The sequence below is a fragment of the Vombatus ursinus genome, unplaced genomic scaffold (assembly GCF_900497805.2).
Source record: "Vombatus ursinus unplaced genomic scaffold, bare-nosed wombat genome assembly UNPS02014770.1, whole genome shotgun sequence".
Lineage (NCBI taxonomy): Eukaryota > Metazoa > Chordata > Mammalia > Diprotodontia > Vombatidae > Vombatus > Vombatus ursinus.
Genome location: NW_020954548.1, coordinates 9,849,254 through 9,869,905, shown reverse-complemented (window position 1 = coordinate 9,869,905; position 20,652 = coordinate 9,849,254).

The following is a 20,652-nucleotide window of genomic DNA, read 5'->3' as shown; positions in this document are numbered from 1 at the left end:
GGGAAACTTTTTATAGAGTGAGGATTGACAGAATAAGTGCTTTTCTTAAGCTCACTCAAAATAAAATAATAAAGGGAGAGAGGTTTATTGTAAGGGAGCCATGGTAGGATCAGGCTGTTGGGAATAGGACTGGGGAAGGAAGTCAGTGCCAGAAAGCTTTATATATGAAATCTCGACTAGCTGGAGCCAAGTCCTTACGTGAGCAGGTTTCTGCCTTACTTTAGGACTGAGGGATAAATTCACTTAAATGTTTCTACAGAACGTTAAATAGGTTGAGAAGTGGTCTAGGGCCATATTTGGTTATATTGCACTAGAAGTGGCCACAGTTGTATTTAGCCAATGTGCAAAGGATCATTTGGAATAAATCAAATTTGTTCCAGGTGATTTCTTTAAAGTCTGATGGTAAAACATTACAAAGGGCAGTGTGGACTTCTGGAGGTCAGTTATCTGGATTACAAATGATAAATAGGCACATAACCTCTGTTTTTTTCTTTGTATTTTCGTCACTAGTGCCTAGCACTGTGCCTGACATGTAGTAATAAAGCTTGTTGATTGATTACTGTCCTCCTGGGGAAAAGTAAGAGCAGCTTAAAGTACTAGTTGTTTGATGACTGACCATGGGCAAGTCACTTAACCCAAGTCTCAGTTTCTCCATCAAGGAGGAAAAATGATACCTGTAGTAGCTACCTTACAGAGTTGTTATAAGGTTTAAATGAAATGAGCTCTTACTACTAACCAACCAAACAAACAAAACCCCCTCAAAACCTCAAGATTTCCAACCTACAAACCATGTTGGGTATGTAAAGCACTTGACTAGTTTTATAATACTAGATAAATCATTGTTGTTGAGACCTCATTCCCTCTTCCCCAATGAAAAGATTAAATCATTTAAGGGGACTAGTAGGTTGTTACAGAGAGTTTGTCTTTCACTTTAGGACAGAGAACTTTAGAAAAACTTACCAATAAAGGTCTCCAGAAGGAGAAACAAACATGAAAAATATTGAAGTATAGGAAGAAAAAACAAATAGAGGAGCATTTGAAAAGGACAAATTATAGTATGCAGTATGGAGAGGTACAATTGAAAAATTTTAAAACTTTGGGGAATATTGTCTGGATAAGAGAGTTTTAGCCCTTTGGAAGAGGGCAGCTCTGTAAAACAGTGGTATCAAACTATAACAGAAATAGATCCTTGTGGGCTGCATATTGATGTAGAAAACCACAACTGTATTGTATTGTATTTTTATTTATTTTGTTAAACATTTCCCAATTACCATTTAATCTGGTTCTGGCTACATTGGGGAGTAGTTGGTGGGCCATGAGTTTGACATCTGTATCATAAAACTTTATGAATATGGACTCACCAGAAAGGCCAGGCTAAATTAGTGACAAGTCCAAATTAGAGACTATTTTAAAAAAGAATTCATAAAATACCATAACTAGAACTGCCCTGGATACATGCCCCTTAAGATGTACACAGAGGCTCAGTCTTCACAAGCAAAGTTACCTAGATAAGTGGAGCAGCAATTTAGTTGATTTCGCTGGATACTGTAGTTATGTCACCTTTATTAGTTATTCTATGTATTACATATTAATATGAATGATGAATGGTAATAATTATAGCTAGATTCATACAGTGTCTATTATGTGCCAGGCAATGTGCTAACTTTGTCACACCTATTGTCTCATTTGATCCTCACAATAATTTTGGGAAGTAGGTGCTATTATTATCCCCATTTTGCAAATGGAAAAACTGAGGTAAGCAGGAGTTAAATGACTTGTCCAGGGCCACTCAACTAGCAAGGGTCTGAGGCTGGAGTTGAATTCAGATCTTCCTGACTCCAGATCCATTGCTATGTCTGCTGTGCCACCTAGCTGTTATTGAGAAAAAAGAGTTGGGGGGTCAGATCATGTCACTCCTCTACTCAGAAACATTCAGTTTCTATTGCCTTACAGGAACTGTTTAGTTTTTCTCTCTTTTCTTTTCTTTTTTAACTCCCCAGTGTCACAATGTGCCTTGTAAATAGCAAGTGCTTAATAAATGTGGGCTCAAGGGTGTTGGATGGCCATGAGGCCCAAACCAAATTAAAATATAATTGGGAAATATGTAACAAAATAAATAAATAATGAGATCATGCCAATGCTAATATGGGATTTTCTAAGTCAATATGCAGCTGGCAGGGTCTTTATGCACAGTTTAGAGGCCAATGGTACATAGTGCTACATAATTTTATTGATGAGGAAAATGAAGCAGTGGCATAATTAGATAGTGGCAAAACTGTCATGGACATCCAGTTCTCAGAATTTTAAAACAGGATTAGACTCCATTTTTCTTACTTTCTGTCAGGAAGCGTATTTTCCTCTAAAGTGTATTAACTCTTTGATTCTAATATTTTTGTAACTGGTCATACACAGAGCTGCTTCTGTCCCAGCCCACCACATTGGCTAGCTCAGCTTTTGGGTTCCTAGAGGATGAAAAAGCCCTTGTCTCAAACTTCCTGATGGCTAATTGTGATGATAAAGCAATCTTCTTAACCATCACTGAGCAGGAAACTCTGTAGACTCACTGGATCTTTAAGGAGTGATCCAAGCTCAATTACTTCCTCTGGCTCCAAGTGAAGATCAAATTAGGACTATTTAAGCCTCTCCCATGAGAGGTGAGGAGAGGGATGACTTCATTCCACTTGTTTGCATGTTGACTGCTTCCACGTGCCGGCTTGAGTAGGCACTCAGGTAGGGGAGCTTAGTGTCTCTGGATACAGTTGTGTTTCCTTTACAGCATATAAATGACCTTTAGGTCAGTTAGGGATCCTAAGAGGCACATATCCAGTCTTGGAAACTATCTTGTAAATTCAAAAGGCTGGAAGTCCTGGATTCCTTGGTGAGCACTGATGGGTAGTAGGGGAAACTTCTGCTTTAGAGAGGGTATACCGACAAGGAGAAGAGCTCAACCACTGGCCTTACTTGCCAGAAGACATCTTCCTTGAGGGGGACGGTGCAGGGAGCAGGGTGGAAGTGTAACAGTGCTTATTCACATTCTTCCAACCCATTCACATTTAAACATTAAATTTTGACTTCTGGGAGGATATGACAGTAGGTGTTACTGCTGCTTATTCAAGTTTTTCAGTGCACTAACAGTAGTTATAAGTTACTGAATACTGATTTAAGTCTTTCTGTCAATGGGAGTTTGTGGCTGTTTTGTATGTTAAGCATAACTTTTGTGTAGAGTAAATAAATAGCATTCCCATTCTTGTTTCATATTGTTCATGGAATGCCTGTCTATTTACCATTTAGGGAGACTCTAGATATGAATCTAGCATGAACTTTAATTTTTTTTCTCAGGGTGCCAGAATGTGGTTATAACTAAGACAAGGAATGCAAGAAAAGGAGTCTGACCTTTCTCCTAGGTAGTCAGTCCCAAAACTGAATTTGGTTTGCTTATGATTTATGGGTTCCTAGCAGTAAGGCTTCCAAGGTAAAGAGGGAGAGGTGATAATACCCAATCCCTTTGGGTCCAGCATTGAGTTCTAATAGTTAAATTATTTTTTAAAAAATTATTTATTTATTTTTAGTTTTCAACATTCACTTCCATAAGGTTTTGAGTTTCAAATTTTCTCCCTATCTCTCCCCTCCCCTTACCCCAAGACTGTGCAATTTGATACAGGCTCTACATATATATTCATATTGAATCTATTTTCACATTAGTCATGTTGTAAAGAAGAATTCGAACCAATGGGAGAAACCATGAGAAAGAAGAAACAAAACAAAAAATAGAAAAAGAAGAGAGAGCGTAAATAATATACTTTGATCTTCATCAGACTCCATAGTTCTTTTTCTGGATGTGGACAGTATTTTCCATCATGAGTCCTTTGGAGTTGTCTTGAATCCTTCTATTACTGAGAAGAGATGAGTCTTTCAAAGTTAGTCATTGCACATTGTGGTTGTTACTATGTACAATGTTGTCCTGGTTCTGCTCACTTCATTCAATATTAGTTCATTCAAGTCTTTTCAGGTTTTTCTGAAGTCTGCCTACTCATCATTTCTTATAGCACAATAGTATTCCATTACATTCATATACCACAACTTATTCAGCCATTCAGAAAAGATTTTAATTAGACATTTTAGAGCATTAAAGTACTTGTAAAGGAATAGATAAGAATGATAAATGTAATAATTGTTTGTATGTAGGATTCTTTAAAGCTATCCAAATTGCTTGAAATAAGTTATTATTAGCACTTAAACATCCCATGATCCTAAGATTCCTCTTATAATCTTGTTAATTAATGTCTATGAATTAATTTCTAAGCAAAGGTAAATTTCACTCTACCCTATGTTGCAATTATTAAAAATTATAGATTAGTAAATTGCAAAATGAGTGAAATTTCCTTGTGTGGTACTTGGGTCCTCTCTTCCATTTTAATCCCCAGAAAACATCCTATATAAATCACCTTGTGGATTAACAACTGCTCAAAAGCTTAGATTATGAGCTCTAACTAAAGCGTTTATTTTTAGCAGACCAATCAGATAATCCGCTAGTTCAAAACAAAAGATATTTTATTGAAGAACATAACAAAATCAGTGACAAGAAATTTTTCACTACATGCACAGTGGTATACTCTCTATAGCACCAGTTGGGGAATGGAAATCAATAGGGAACACATGTGACCAGGAGAAATCTATGCCTGGGCCAACTCATACCCTCAATGCCAGATAACCAGTGATGCATTCTGGTTTTTGGACGCTGGTTGCTCTCTGCCAAGCAACTCTGCCTGGCTGTTACTCTTTGCTGCCATCTGCTGGTGTAAAACTGCAATAAGTTTCTCAGCTATAGATGCTCTCTGCTGGTCTTCAGATTTAATGTGATTTCTTCATTCTAGGGAAGTGCAATTCGTCAGCTTTTTAGCTTATAGCCCCTGGCACAATCCTTAGCTCTTTTAGGATGCTTACTGCAGGCAGCAATTATTCAACTATCTAAGTAGAAGATAGTCATAAGTCTATCATTAGTCTGTAGGGATGCAGATTCCTTAATTTAGAGCTGGAATGGCCTTTAAAGGTGATCTCATTTAGCCTTCTCTCTTTCTGAATGAGAAGAACTGAGGGCCGGAGAAGTTGCTCAAGTCATAATGGAAGTAGTAGGGACAGGAACCCAGGATCTCACAGGCAGATGAAGCATACTTTGTGGTCTTTGACACTTCTTTTCTCCTGCTGCTACTCAGAATCTCCCAGTTCAAACTCAGAGTTTGCCACAGAGAAAAAGAAGAAAGCTGGTCGTAGTCTTAATACATCCTTTGGAAGATCATATTTGAAGGAAGGACAGATGGGATCCCATGAAATTAAATTCTATAGGGTAAGTCATGGAGTCCCAGAATTTAAGAATTGGAAGGGACTGCAGAGATCATCTAGTTTAACTCATCCACCAAAGGAATTCCCACCATAACATGCCTGAAGAGTGGTTGGTCATCCAGCTTCTGCTTAAAGACCTTCTGGGAGAGGGAAGCCACTGCCTCTCAAGGTTTTTAACACGTTTGGATACCTCCAATTGTTAGGAAGTTTTTCTTTACATTAAGCCTAAATTGACTCTCTTTGTAACTTACACTCATTGTTCCTAGTTCTTCTCTCAGGCTAAGTAGAACCGATCTAATCTCTTCCATAGGATAGCCTGTCAAATACTTGAAGATAGCTATCATCCCCCTCTCCTAAATCTCCACCTCTCCAAGCAAACCATGCCTAGTGCTTGCAACTGATTCTCCTATGGAATGCATTTCACATTCTTCCTCATCACGGTTTAGCATCTCCAGATATTCTCCAGATGAAGTGTCCTTCCTAGAAGTCAGTGCCCAGAACTAAACACATTACTCCAAACATGTTCTGAGCTGGAAAGAATATATCGGAATTGTAAAATTCTTATGCCTGGGAGTTAAAGCTTCTTAAAGCTGTATCACATTGTTGACTCCTATTGAGCTTGTTGTCCACTAAAATTCTGAGATATTTTTAGGATAAACTGTTCTCTAACCATATCTATCCCATCTTCTACTTATGAAATATTTTTCAAACTCAAGTGCAGAATTTTACATTTATCCTCATTTAATTTAATTGAACTTTATTACACTTTATCCAACATTCTAACCTGTCAAGATCTTTTTGAATCCTGACTGTATCATCCAGTGTATTATCTATGCATAACATCTTCAAAGTTGATAGGCATTGCCATCTCTACCTTTATCCAAGTCATTGATAAAAATATGATCGAAGTAGTCATCTGTTGGGCACTCTTCTACTGGACAAACTTCTAAATTGACATAGAACATTGAACTCTTTGGTTCTGACCATCTAACCAATTATACATCTATTTAATTATACTATCATCTAGCTCGCTTCTCCCAAATATTTTCATAATAATAATGGAGAGACTTTGTAAAAATGCACTGTTAAAATTTAGGTCAAAATATATGTATAGCATTCCCCTGGCCTATCAGTTTGGTAGTCCTATTAAAAGAATAGGTTAATCTCACATGATCTCTTCTTGATGAAATCTCCCTGATTCGTCCTGAAAACGGTTTCCTTTTTCATGTGGTCACTAGCCATCTCTCTAATAATACATTCTAGATTTTCCCTAGGAAACAAAGTCAAGCTTATTTGTCTACAGTTTGGAAATTTTCTTTCTTTCTTTGTTTCTTTCTTTGTTTCTTTCTTTGTTTGTTTCTTTCTTTCCTTCTTTCTTTCTTTCTTTCTTTCTTTCTTTCTTTCTTTCTTTCTGTTTTTTGAAAATTGAGAAACTACTTTATCTAGTCTTGAAATAACTTTCCTTCTCTACATTATTTTAAAAAGTCTACTAACAATAGCTCAGCAATCATCTCTGCCCATTCTTTCTAGGTTTCTAGGTTGAACTCATCAAGGGTAGCGAGCTACTTTCTTATGATCTCCTTACTTATTTTGAGCATGAACATTCTTATTAATCACCTTTATTTTCTCTCATTTCCTGTGCAAGGGTCATTTTCTGCATAGAAATTGAAGCAAAATAATTCAGGACCTCTGTCTTCTCTCAGCGGTTGTCATTATTCCATCCACCCTTACTCAGTGGTTCCATCCCTTCTTTTAACCCTCTTCTTTTCACCAAGATTGTTTTAAAAATACTGCTCTTAGTTTTCTTCACGAGTCTCAGCTAATTATGTGCTTTATTACTCCTGACACTATTCTCAGAGTACAATTGTCAACTTCTGTACATAGCTTCTGTTATGCAGCCTTTCTTCCATCTTCAATATATGTCTTTTAAAAATCTAAGTTTTAGGGTGAGTCCTCCCTGCATCCATATTGGTCTCTTCAGACAATGCTCCCTTTTCTTCTTCATTTGATTTTTTTTTCTTTGAGTCTTCAGAATTTCCTTCATGAGAGCTTTTCATCTATGCTTGGTCCCTGTGCTGTGTAACTTTTTTCTCAATGACTTAGATAAAGCTATAAATGGTGTTCTTATCAAACCTGCAGATAACCCGGACCTGGGAAGGATAGTAAGTGAAGAGATTGATATAGTCAGGATCCAAAGGATCTTTACAGGTTTGAGTATTAGATTGAATCTAAGGTGAAGTTCACAAGTATAAAATGGTAGAGTCATGTGTAGATAGCAGTTCTGAAAGAAGATACGGATATTTTTGTGTATTGCAAGCTTCATATGAGTCAGAAATATGATATGGCAGCCAAAAAGAAAAAAAAGCTAAAGTACTTTTAGACTGCCCTAACAGAGGCATCATATATAATAAAAATGAAAAACTAAAACAAAATTTACTATGGATCAGGTGAATCTCCAAATGCTGGAGGTGCAATCATGCTGTCTACAAAGCAAAAACTAAAATTCACGATTCACAATACAGAAATAAATAAGGAAATTATATAATGCTGAAAGAAACATAGAAAACAAACCAATTATAATATTAAGCTTATGTGTTCCAAATGCCAGAACATTTATATTCAAAAAAGAAATAATTATTTGAATTATAAGAAGACAGATGGTAACACATTGATAATAGATCTTAATGTCTCCCTCTCTGACTTGAACAAATTTAACAGAAAGATAAACAAAAGGGAAAATACAGAATTTATGGTGAAATTTGAGCTAAAAGACTTATGACCTCTTCTGACTGGGGCTTCTGAAGAACGTATATATGTCCTCAACACCACGTTGAACTTTTACAAAAATTATATATTAGGTCACACATCACAAATACGTTCCTTAATATAAGAAAAGAAATAGTTAAAACAGACCATAACACAATAAAAATAGTAATCAATTCTGAGAACACAAAAGATAGATATAAATGGAAAGTTAATAATGAAATCCTACATGAAGAGCGAGTCAAAAAAGAAATCATAGAACCAATTAATACTTATGTAAGAGAAAACTATAATGATGAAGCAACATAACAAAATTCCTAGGATGCAACTTTGGGGGAGGGAAATATCTCTCTCAAAACATACATTAACAAAATACAAAAAAAGAATTAATGACTTGAAATTGTATTAAAAATTAGAAACCAAACAAACTCAAAATAAACACAAAAAAAGATACTGAAAATTTGATGAGAACTAAATAAAATGGAAACCAAAAAGACTGCAGAAATAATAAGTAAAATCTAAAATTGGTTCTTTGAAAAGGTTAACAAAATTATTAAACTTTAAGTCAATCTGATTAAAAAGAAGTCAGAAAATCAAATTAACAAAGTAACAAAAGACAGTTCCATCTGGGGTTTGTACAGCTCTAATAGGTGGAAGTTTCTTTCTTATGTGGAGACAACAATTTGTCTCTCCCTAACTTTTATCCATTTATCCTAGTTCTACCCCTAAGATACACACACCATAAGTTCAATTTAATTCAACATTTATGAAATGGTGACACTATGTAAAACACAGTGTTTGCTACTGGGGGTAGAAAAACAAAAAAAAAATAATCACTATCCTAAGGGTGCTTTCATTTTACTGAGATATGTAACATATACACAAGTAAGTAAATATTAAGTATGTACAAGGTAATACAAAGTCATTTCAATAAGGAAAGAATGCTAAGAACCAAGGGGTTCCGGAAAGCTTTGTACAGAGAGCGGCACCTAAGCTGTGCCACTAAGAAAGTGAGGAATTCTAAGAGACTGAAGTGAAGAGGGTAGGCATTTGTATAATCGTAGCTTTAGACTAGAATGGATCTTAGAGGCTCTTGACTCCAACCTCCCTTCCCCATTCCCATATTTTACAAATGAGGAAACTGAGGAACAGAGAAATTAAGTGACTTGTCCAGGGTCAAATAGTATCTCAGGCAGGATTTGAACCCAGGTCTTTCTAATTCCAAGTCTGGTCATCTATCTCGTTCAAGATACAGGATAATACTTGTGGAAAATTATAAGGGCAGAACATGAAATGTCATTTAGGGCACAAGTTGCAGGCCAGTTCAACCAGAGCGGAGTAAAGGGTCACAATTGCAAATAGGACTGAACAGGCAATGAGAACCAGATTGTGAGATTTTAATTTTATATTTTATATTTTATCCTAGAGATGATAGAAAGCTAGTCTAGATTTTTGAGTAGGGGTTTGATATGGCCATATATTCACTTCAGGAGACTGGAATTCTCTCCCTCCTCATTTTTTTTCTCCTGGCTTCCCTGCCCCTCCCAAGTAAAATCTCACCTTCTTAGAGGAACCCTCCCCAATTCCCCTTAATGCTGGTACTTTTCCTCTAAGGTTATCACCAGTATAGTCTTTTTATATCATGTCTGCACATCCTTGTTCACATTATTATATCTCCCATTAGACTGTGAGTTCCTTGAGAGTGAGGACGGGTTTTTTTTTTTTTTTCCGTAATGAGTTCTGTTTTGGACATATTGAATTAAAGATGCCTATGTGATGTATGGGTGGGGATGTCCAGCTGGCAACAGTAATATGAGGCTAGAGTTCAGGAGCCATCTGCATAGAAATTACAATTGAACTCATTCAAACCAATGAAATCACCAATGCAGAGAACATGGAGAAAGAAGAGAAGGTGGCCCAGAGCTTTGGGGGACCCCTATACTTGGTGGGTGGGATGAGGGCGATGTTCCAACAAAGAAGACTGCGAAGAAGCAGTTCAATCTGTCTTTCACGTAGTGGACCTCTAAATATTTGAAAGCCATGATCATGTCCACGTTAAATTTTCTTTCTCCTTCGTCTGTAGAAATGTTTTCCTTGGCTTTCCAGGATTATCTTCTTCAAATTATCCATGATCACTGTTTTATTCATATTTTAAAGAGCAAAATATCCCCTCAACCCTGCACAACAGTTGGTAGAGATACTAAAAATATATTCAAGCTATTTTTTTTTTTTGCGGGTGAAATCTTTTTTTTTTTTTAATCTGAAAAGAAATAACAAAAAATTATACTTGCAAAATGCATTGTTTCTGAATAGTATGTATCTTGATTCAAATCATCAAGAAACTTCTGCCAGATGTCTCTGACAGAGCCAAGTGAGATTCAGGCCCCAATGATTGTCTCCTGTGTTCATATGTTGAAGTGTGTATGTGTGTGTGTGTGTGTGTGTGTGTGTGTGTGTTTGTGTGTGTAGGGAGAGTGCGGGTGAAAACTGGACAAGTTGTATCTTGCCTCATAGCAAACCATTCACTGCAAGAAGGGAGAATATTAAGGATATTTCTTATTATAAACAACATATTTTTTGAAAGAGCTGCCTGATGCTGCAGAAAGCCTCTTCCAGAAAAGCAAACGTGCTTCCCTCCCTCCCTTCTCCATTCCCCCTACTAACATATGCCTTTTCTTCAGTTCTTCAGGCTCTAGGAGACCATGTGCTTTGTCAGAATTTTGGCTTGAGGCTCAGTGTCTTCAAACCATGCTGAACACATAGAGATTGACCCATTCTATCCCTTTCTGTTTAGTCTCAACCATGAATATATTCATTTAAGTACCTGTCTTCAAGGCATTGTACTAGGTGAATGGTATACAAAGACAAAGTTCCTGCCTTCAAGTACCTTGTATCCTACTAAGGGGCTTCCTACCAAATTTTGCCTTATTTGATTCTATCCACTGTTCACCCAGCCTATACAGATTTTTTTTTAATTCTGACTTTGTCATACAGTGAGTTAGCTAGCCCCTTTAGCTTTGATTCATCTTTAAATTTGATAAACATACCAAGTCTGATAAAATGACATTACAGAGTTAAGCACAGATCCCTGTGGAACTCTCCTAGAGACCTGCTTCCATCTTCAAATCCCAAGTGTGCCACATATGACCCATGTGACCTCGGACATTTCTCTTACTCTTTCTGGATCTCAATTTCCTCATCCCCTAAAACAAAGAGGATTAAATCAGATGAATACTAAGGCCCATTCCAGATCTAAATTTATGATCTCATGGCCCCAAATTGACATCAAAGCATTAATGACAGCCCTTCAAGTCTGGATTTTCAACCACTTCTGAATTCTCCAAATACTACTGTCCTTTAGCCACCATTTCTTCATTTTATCCACAAGAGGAGCATGAGAAAATTTGTAAAATTCTTTGCTAACATCTAGGTAAACTACAGCTCCAACACTTCTCTGGTCTACCCTTTCAAGAAAGGATATGGGGTTAGTTTGGCCTGACCTGTTTTTTATAGTTCTTTATGATAGCTTCTTCCTTTTTCTAGAGGTTCATTAGTCATCCTTTTAGTAATATATGCTAAAATTTTGCTGGGAATCAAAGTTAAAATGACTAGCATATAGTTCAAAAAATCCATTTTTTGAAATTCGTCATGTCTAGTCTTGCAGATCACCAGCTTTTAATGATCACTGATAATGGCTGAGCAATCATATCTGTTAGTTCTTTCTGTGCCAAAGGAAGTAGTTGGTTGGGTGGGTCTAGTGATTTGAACTTATCAAAGACAACAAGGTACTCCTTTACTGTTTCCCTGTTTACCTTGGGTATCACATTGTTTTAATTAGTTTTACTCCGTATTTCTGCTCCAAAGATTATTTTTCTTGACAAAGAAAGCAGAATCAAAATAAGAGTTGAGCAGCTCTGTCTTTTTGTCTTATTCACTTAAAAAGCAATGGTCCTATCCCTTCTTTGACACTTGGAATATAGTTTAACTCTTCCACTCTCTACCTTTAAATTAGCTTTCTTCCTAAGCCTTAGCTCCTTTTAAACTTTTTAATTTTGGACACCATCCTTACAGAACCATACTGTATTTTTTGTTTCCATGTTTTATTACTTATCCTTGCTCCCATCTTCTGTAAAATTTGGTGCTTTAGGTATTAAAGATGAATTGTATTCCTTTTATTTTTTTAAATGCTTACTCAATATGACAAATCCCGAGTACAAGGCACACCAGTGGTAGAAATGGACCCATTGAGACACTAGCACCATAGCATCTTAGAGTATCAGAGATGGAAGGGACCTCCTTTTACCAAAGAGAAGAAGTTGAGTCCCAGAGAAATTGTGTGGCTAGCCTCTGGACACAAAACTAATAAGAAGCCATGATCTAAGCCTAAGTCTCTTTCTTTGTAGGGACAGTTTTTTTTGTCCCCTATTGGGAGTACCCCTACTCTACAGAAAGATACACTTGAGAATTCCACTGGGAAAATGCTTTCTTTCTTGATAGGTTAATCTCACCTGACATCATCATAGACTGGCAGTGGCAGAAGGAATGATAGCTAGTTCAAATTAAATGATTATATAGTTTTGATGTGAAGACCTCTAGTGATTGGGAAACTCCTTGCCTTATAAAGCCTTGTGTAGCTTAGATTGTTAGACAGTATGGTATAGAAAATAAAGTGCTGGATTTGGAGTTAGGAAAATATAGGTTTGGATCCTGCATCTGACACTCACTAGCTGTGTGACCATGGGTAAGTAACTAAAACTCTTTGAGCCTCAGTTTTCTCATCTGTAAAATGGCGATAATAATACCTTTAGTACCTATGTCACGGGGATTTTGTGAAACTAGAGTGAAACAATGCATGTAAAAATCTTTGTAAATTTAAAGTGCTAAAACAAAATTAATTTGAAGGAACAAAAGATGTGGGGCATCCAAGGGAAATAATGAAAAAAAAAAAGGTAGGAATGAAAGGAGAACTAAAATTATATTTCAAAGCAGTCAATCAGTCTATAAGCATTTATTAAATGCCACGTGCTTATGTTACAAGACATGTGAATACAGAGAAAGGTAAAAAAACAAAACAAAGCAAAAAACCAGTTCCTGCTCTCAAGGAGCTCACAGTTGTAATGAGAGCTCTGCACAAACAAGATATGTATATGATAAATTGAGGAATGGGGTGGTAATCTCAGAGGGAAGGCACTAAGATTAAGGAGGGGGACTGGGAAAGGCTTCTTGTCGAAGCTGGAATGTTAGTTGAGACTTGAAAAATCAAGGAAGTTAGGATGCAGAGATGAGGAGGGAGAGCATTCTAGTAATGGGGGACAGCCAGTGAAAAACGCATAGAATGGTAAGAAGGCAGTGTCCCTGAATCAGAGTGGAGAAGAGTAAAGAGTAAGAAGATTGGAAAGGTGAGAAGGAGTCACATTATGAAGGACTTTAAAAGTCAACAGAGGAATTTATATTTGAACCTGGACGTAAGATAGAGCTACTGTAATTTGTTGAGTAGGGCCAAGATATGGTCAGATCTATGCCTTAGAAAGATGACTTTGACAGCTGACTAGCAGATGGAATGGAGTAAGGAGAGATGAGGTAGGGAGATGAGTCAGCAGGCTTTTGCAGTAGCTCAGATATGAGGTGATAAGGACATGTATGAAGGTGGGGGCGAGGAGAGATATTGCAAAGCTAGAATTGATAGGACTTGGCAAATATTGGTTACAGGAGATGGAGGTCAGAGAGATTGAAGAGCTAAGGACGATGCCTCACTTATAAACCTAAGTGATTAGGAGAATGGGGGCACCCTCCACAACAATAGGGGAGTTATGAAGAGAGCAATGTTTTTTGGGGAAAGATAACGGGTACATTTTTGACATGTTGAATTTATGACGTCTATAGGACCTCCAGTTTGAAATGTTCAGTAGGTAATTGGAGATGTGAGATTGGACATCTGGAGGAAGGTTAATGCTGGATAAATGGATCTAAGAATCATTAACATAGAGATAATAATTGATGAGATCATCAAGTGAAATAGTATTGATAGAGAAGAGGGCCCAGGGCAGAACCTTTGGGGACAGCCATAATTAGCATGTGTGACAAGATCTAGTAAAGGAGACCAAAAAGGAATAGTCAGGAAAAGATCCAGGAGAAAGCTTTGATACTGATTAATACATTGAAAAGTAGCTCTGTGGTCCAGAGTTTACAAGAAAGAATGAGAAATAATTATACTCTATTACTGTCCTCTATTCAATAAACTCTAAAAAATAAATTACCTAAGATAGAACTGTTCATTTGACAAAAATGCTTTAAAAATTCTGGAAGAAATTAGGCTTAGATCAACATCTTACACAATATTCCACAATAAATTCAAAAAGGATATATGACCTGAATATTAAAGAGCATACCATAGAAAAATTAGAGAAGATCACTTAACCTTCACACTGTAGAGGGTGAATTCTTACCTAAACAGAAGATACAGATGTTTTCCAAAAGAGAAAATAGATAATTTGATTACATGAAGTTGCAAAACTTTTACATGAAGAAAATTAATGAAAATAAAATAAGAAAGGAAAAAGTAAATGGGAAAAAAACTCCTTCTTTTCTCTGATAGGATTCTAAAACCCAATATACATGGCCCATTAACAGAAATATGTATCCCAAACATATTAGTCCCAAACCATTTCATAGCAGATAAATGATCAAAGCATAAAAATAGTTTTCAAAAGAAATGCAAACTATTAATCCCCATATGAAGAAATGCTTCAGATCTCTAGTAATAAGAGAAATATGAAATAAAACAATCTGAATTTGTATCTCACACCTAGAAAATTGTTAAAGATGACCAGAAATAGGACTTATCAATGCTGGAGGAGTTGTGGAAAGACGGGTACACTAAGTATTTTGTCAAGCCATTCTGGAAAGCAGTTTGGAGTCATGTCAAGAAAATGAATAAAAAGTCCATACTCTCTGACCCAGAGATTCCATTTTTAGGCATATGGCCTATAAAGATCAAGGACAAAAAGAAGGGTCCCCTATAGACAGCAATATTTTTATAGCAGCACATTTTTTTTGTGGGAGCAAAAATCTAGACACAAAATAGAAACTCATAGATTAGAGAATGGGTAAACAAATTATGGCATACAAATATAATTGAATATTACTGTACTATAGAAATGATAAATTTGATTAATACAGATAAGCATGGAAAGACTTATATGAACTGAACTGATGTAAAGTGAAGTAAGCAGAACCAGGATAACAATATATGCAATAACCACAGTAAATTGTAGAAATTGAAGTGTAAGTGTAAGTGTAAATTGAAAGAACTACCAAATTTGAAACTGAATCCTGAATAATTATAATACTAAACTTGACCCCTAAGAAGATAAATGAGAAGACATCTTACCCCCAATTTTTTGAAATATCGTTTTTCTGAGTTTTTTTCTTAGTTATAAGAATGCCTCTCTAGGAACATTTACAAAAATACAGATGATTTAAAAACAAAAGATGTCAGTTAAAATTATCTTAAAAAGAAAAAAAAATGCTATATAAATAACAAGGTCTTGATATGAACTATCAGGAGAAAGTAAACAGTCCAGGGTCTGTTAGTTATTAGCTGCATGAGTTTGAATGAGTCCAGCTCAACTTTTCTGAATCTGTTTTCCTTATCTGTAAAATGGAGGCAATGATCTCTTTTTAACCCTCTGGACTTTTGTTAGTAAAACAAAATTAAGTTTCCTCTCACTTTTTGTGTTTTCATTGACTGTCTCCCATACCTGGAATTCACTCCTTTCTCATCTCTGCCTCATAGAATCTCTCTGTTTCCTCAACTCACAGCTCAAACATCCTCTTTATAGATTTAGAACTGGAAGGGACTTGAGTAGTTATTAAAAAAGTGAGTTTTTGCCTAATTTAATTAATATATTGAATATTTAAATATGTTGTTATTATTACCCTCTTTCATAGCAGAGTCCAATAGTCCTTAATCAGATTCTGTAGTAGATCTATTTTTTCTAGACTGCCATGTTTCTCCCTAACCCTTTTTGAGTTACATGGTCCGGAGGGATACCAAAGGAGTGGGTGAATCAGATGGACTGATTGATAGACTGATCTATTAAAGCAGATGCCTGCTGCTATACTATGGGCCGCACACGTGTAATAAAATGAAAACAGACACATTGACCCAAAGCAGTGTATGGTAACAGGCAATCTGTGTGCCACATTAAACAAGACTTTGGGATTGCAGCATTTTGGGGCTTGCCAGACTAAAAGTTCAAATCTTCATGGTTGTGTATCAGTTTTCTTTTGAGTGATGGAAGGGTGTGTGTGTGTGTGTGTGTGTGTGTGTGTGTGTGTGTATGAGAGAGGTGGGGAAGGAGAGAGAAGAAAGACAGGAGGGAGAACAGAGAGAGAACAAAAAGAGAACAGAAAGAGAAAATGAGAGAGGAGAGATAGAAGAGAGAGAAGAGTGAAAAAAGAGGGAGGAGAGAAAGAGGGGAAAGAGAGAGAGAGAGAACATAAATCTTGCTTCAATTCCATCCAGAAATATTTATTAAGTACCAAGAAGGTATAAAGATGAAATAAAACAGAATCTCTTTTCTCAAGGCATTTATAATCTAATAGGAATAATCTACCAAGGACAGAAATAAGTATGATACAAAGTAGAGTATGAATTGTATAAAGGAGTGATGGCATGGGTCTGAAATTTGAAGAGGGAAAGAACCCTTCCAACTGGGAGGGATCAAGGGGAATTTCAGGCAGTAGGTTGTTGTTCAGTCATTTTTTAGTCATGTCCCACTCTTCATGACTCCATTTGGGGTTTTCTTGTCAAAAATACTGGAATGTTTTGCCATTTCCTTCTCTAGTTTATGAGCTGGAGGAAAGTGAGGCAAAGAGGGTTAAGTGACTTGCTGAGAGACACACAGCTAGTAAGTGAGGTTGGATTTGAACTCAGGTCTTCCCAATTCCAGGTCTGATACCCTATTCACTGCACCTCCTAGGTGCCCTGGGCAGTTGGTGCCACACCCAAATTGGTTTTTGCAAGGAGGAGGGGTTGTGACTGGGAGATATTCCCATTTGCCTTTTACCCCAGAATAATCTGTGTCTCTTTCCAATGCCTAAGCTGGCCCTGGTGCAGATTTAATTCATCTGGCAGCTGCATTAACTATTTCAGGCCTCTAGAGTGTTCTTTTGGAAGAGTTTTTAATATAGCTTTGGTATAATAATCACACCCCATGGATCTGAAAGAATTACCACAGTTTCCACAAGTGCTTGAATTACAGTGGAGGAGTAGCTCAGGCATGTGGAGAATCTGACTCATTGACAGGCATTTCAATCCACGTTACTGATATGTGAAGCCAACAGAAATGGGGCCATTGGCTCGAGGCCTTGTGAGAAAGAGAAGCACTGCTATCGTCAGCTCAAACCTTGATCCTGATTGTCTAATTGACATGACAGTGCCCAGTTGGGCCCCTTGGCTTGCGGCAAACTGAGGGGGAACTGTAAAAACCAAAGGGCAAAAATGTATGCTCCCAAATGAACATGTCCTTTGGTGAACCTACCCTTTCCAGAACTTTGGCCATGACAGTGCCATTGATTCCTTTGCCATCACTTCATTAATGTCATCATTACAGGTGGCTACACTACAGATAGCCCGAGTTTCTAGGCCTTAACAGAGATGATCCCTCATTCCTTCTGCAAGTTAGAATGGAAACTCTTTGAGGGTAAAGACTGTTACATTCTTTGGATTTGTATTCCCAGGTTTAGCTCAGTGGCTCACAAATGGTAGAAGGTTAGTAAATGATTATCATCTTGGTGATTTGCTTTATAGAAGGATTGGCTAAGAGTGTTCCTTTAATAATTTTTTGACCTTAATGAGAGCTGATCTTTGTTCAGGACTTCTGAGAGTACCTCCCTGAGGAGGGCATGACTAGGCTCCTTGGCATCTTCTGGAGGATAGTGTGGTTTCAGAGATTAGGGATGTTTTGGTTAGTTCATAGCCCAGGGGGATGGATATTGCAAAAGGAACCATTCCTTTGTATTGGGAATGAGTTGGTGGTTTTGGTTTTTGTGGGAAGAGTTAACTTTTGTGCTGCTCTTTAAGGGGGATCTAATAAGCTTCTTTTGGTCCCTTTCTGGAGAGATCCAGAGATCAAAAGACCAAAAAGTGTGTATGTGAGTGTGTGTGTGTGTGTGTGTGTGTGTATGTGTGTACATAGGGGAGGGGTAATGTCCCATACAGGAACCATTAATAGATGCCTTGTGGCAAAGGCACTCATGTGTTCTCCCTCTTCCCTCAAGTTACAGCATTTCAATTTTATTATTTTTAAAAATTGCATTGATAGGTTTTATTTTTATGTTACTTACATTTTCTAGTATTTCCTTCTGAAGAGTTATTGTGGCACCATGGATAGAGAATTTACTTTGAAGCCAGGAAGACACGGGTCCAAGTCTCCCTTCTGACACATACTATCTATTTGACCTTGGCCAAGTCACTTAACCACTCAATACTCTAGTCTAGGCAGCTCTCGATGACTAGAAGTTGTGGAGAAGATGTCGACCTACATCGGTAGAGGCAGTTTCCGCATATGTAGCTCCTTATACTAATTAAATGACGGGTCCTATTCCTAATCCTTTTCTTTTTCCCTCTTTTCTCCCTTACCTAGAGCTCCACCCATTAATACAAGAATAAAGAAAGAGAAAAACCCCTATATATTAACAGAAACTAACCAGCACATCAACCACATCTAATATGCAATGTTTTCCATGCTAATCAAGGCTCTACACCTAGGACTTAACACAATCATTTCTATGTGGTACAAGAAAAAGAGCACTAGCCTGGGAAGCTGGAGACCTGAGTTCTAGCCCTGGTTCTGTCACTGGTTAGCTTTTGGTCCCTGGACAAGTCACAATAACACTCTGGCTCTCAGCTTTCTCATCTATAAAATAGGGACCTTCGACTAGATGTTGTGCCTTCTTGAGCTAATATTTTATGAGTCTATATCTTCTTTTCAAGGTTTCCCTCAGCTTCTTCCCTCCATACTGTCATACTTCCTTCAGTATTTTAAAAGCATCAGTGATTAGGTAGCATCTTTCCTGCCTTACTCATGGTTATGGGAATGGTCTTCAGCATGGTTAGTGTGTGTTGTTCATTTCTTCTTAGTCCATCAATGCCATTGATTCCTTTGTCATCATTTCATTAAAAAAAATTATCCTCTAATTAGGCCAGCTCTGAGTGTAATGCTTCAAAAGGCCACTGCAGAGATACATGTCATCTTTTATTCATTCTTTCTTTAGAGTCACCATTGCAGAGTGGCCATTAAAATTGAAGTCATTGAAATCGCAAATCCTTATTTCTGAACTCTGAAGAGGTATATCTAATCATACTGAAACCCTGTGTTATCTCTAAGCTTGAATCCTTTGTTGCTTTCTTCCAGGTTTCTTCTTATTGTTCACATGTTTATAGCAAGGATCTTTGACCTGTTTTGTGTTTCATGGGCTCCTTTGGCAGCCTTGTGAAGCCTATGGAGCCCTTCTAGAAAATTGTTTTTAAATTCATAAAATAAAACATAAGATTTCAAAGGAAACCAATTATATTGAAATACCATTATCAAAATTAAAAAAAAAATTTTATAGACTTCAGGTTAAGAATCCCTGGTCTGTAGTATTGTCTGTTGCAAAGCTCTGTATAATATGTAGGAATTACCCTTAATGAGGGGTGGGGTAAATAATTTTGCTACTTTCTGTAAGTGTTCTATGTTGTTCATTTCCTGATGTAGCAGATGATTCTGCTGGGACAACTGTCTTGTCTGTTGTTTCACAAGCACAGAATACCACAATCATTGTATAGCCAGTCAAGATTTAGCTAAACTCTTTTCTTCTCTGGTGGAGGGGAGAGATACGATATCTATATGAGTCATGTTTCCTGCCCTCAGGGAGATCACAGTTCACATAATACTGTGAGGTACATTGTGCAGTATTTCCCAGATGAAGAAAATGGGGCTAAGAATGAATGTAGTGGATGAATCAGTGAAAATCACATAGGAAGAGATTACTATGTGCTAAGCACTAGAGATACAAATTCAAAAGTGAGACAATTCTTTTTCTCAAAGATTTTACTTTTTTTCCTCCAGGATTTAATTTTTTTGTTATTCTGAACTTGAGAAGTATTGACGAACATTAATTTTCCATACACAAAGAATAGAAGATAATTGTATATGAAACTGCAAAAATGTCTATTACTTACAGATTATTTAAACTATAATAAATTCAATAATTACTTGCCAAGCTGTCATGTTTCTCTCTTCACTTTTGTGCATTTAAAAAACAATAACATCTCATTGATGCTCTTTTTATCCTTCTTTCATTTTTTGGCATCACTATCACTATCCCTCAACTCTTCTCTCCAATTTCTTCTCTCAAAAAAACCCTAACTTTCCCTTGTAACAGTTAAGCATAGTCAAGGGAAATAAATCTACACATTGGCTGTCTCAAAATTTCATCTCATTCTGCATTTCTAGTCTAAAACCTGTCAAGAAGGAAGGAAATAGGCATTTATTAAGTGCT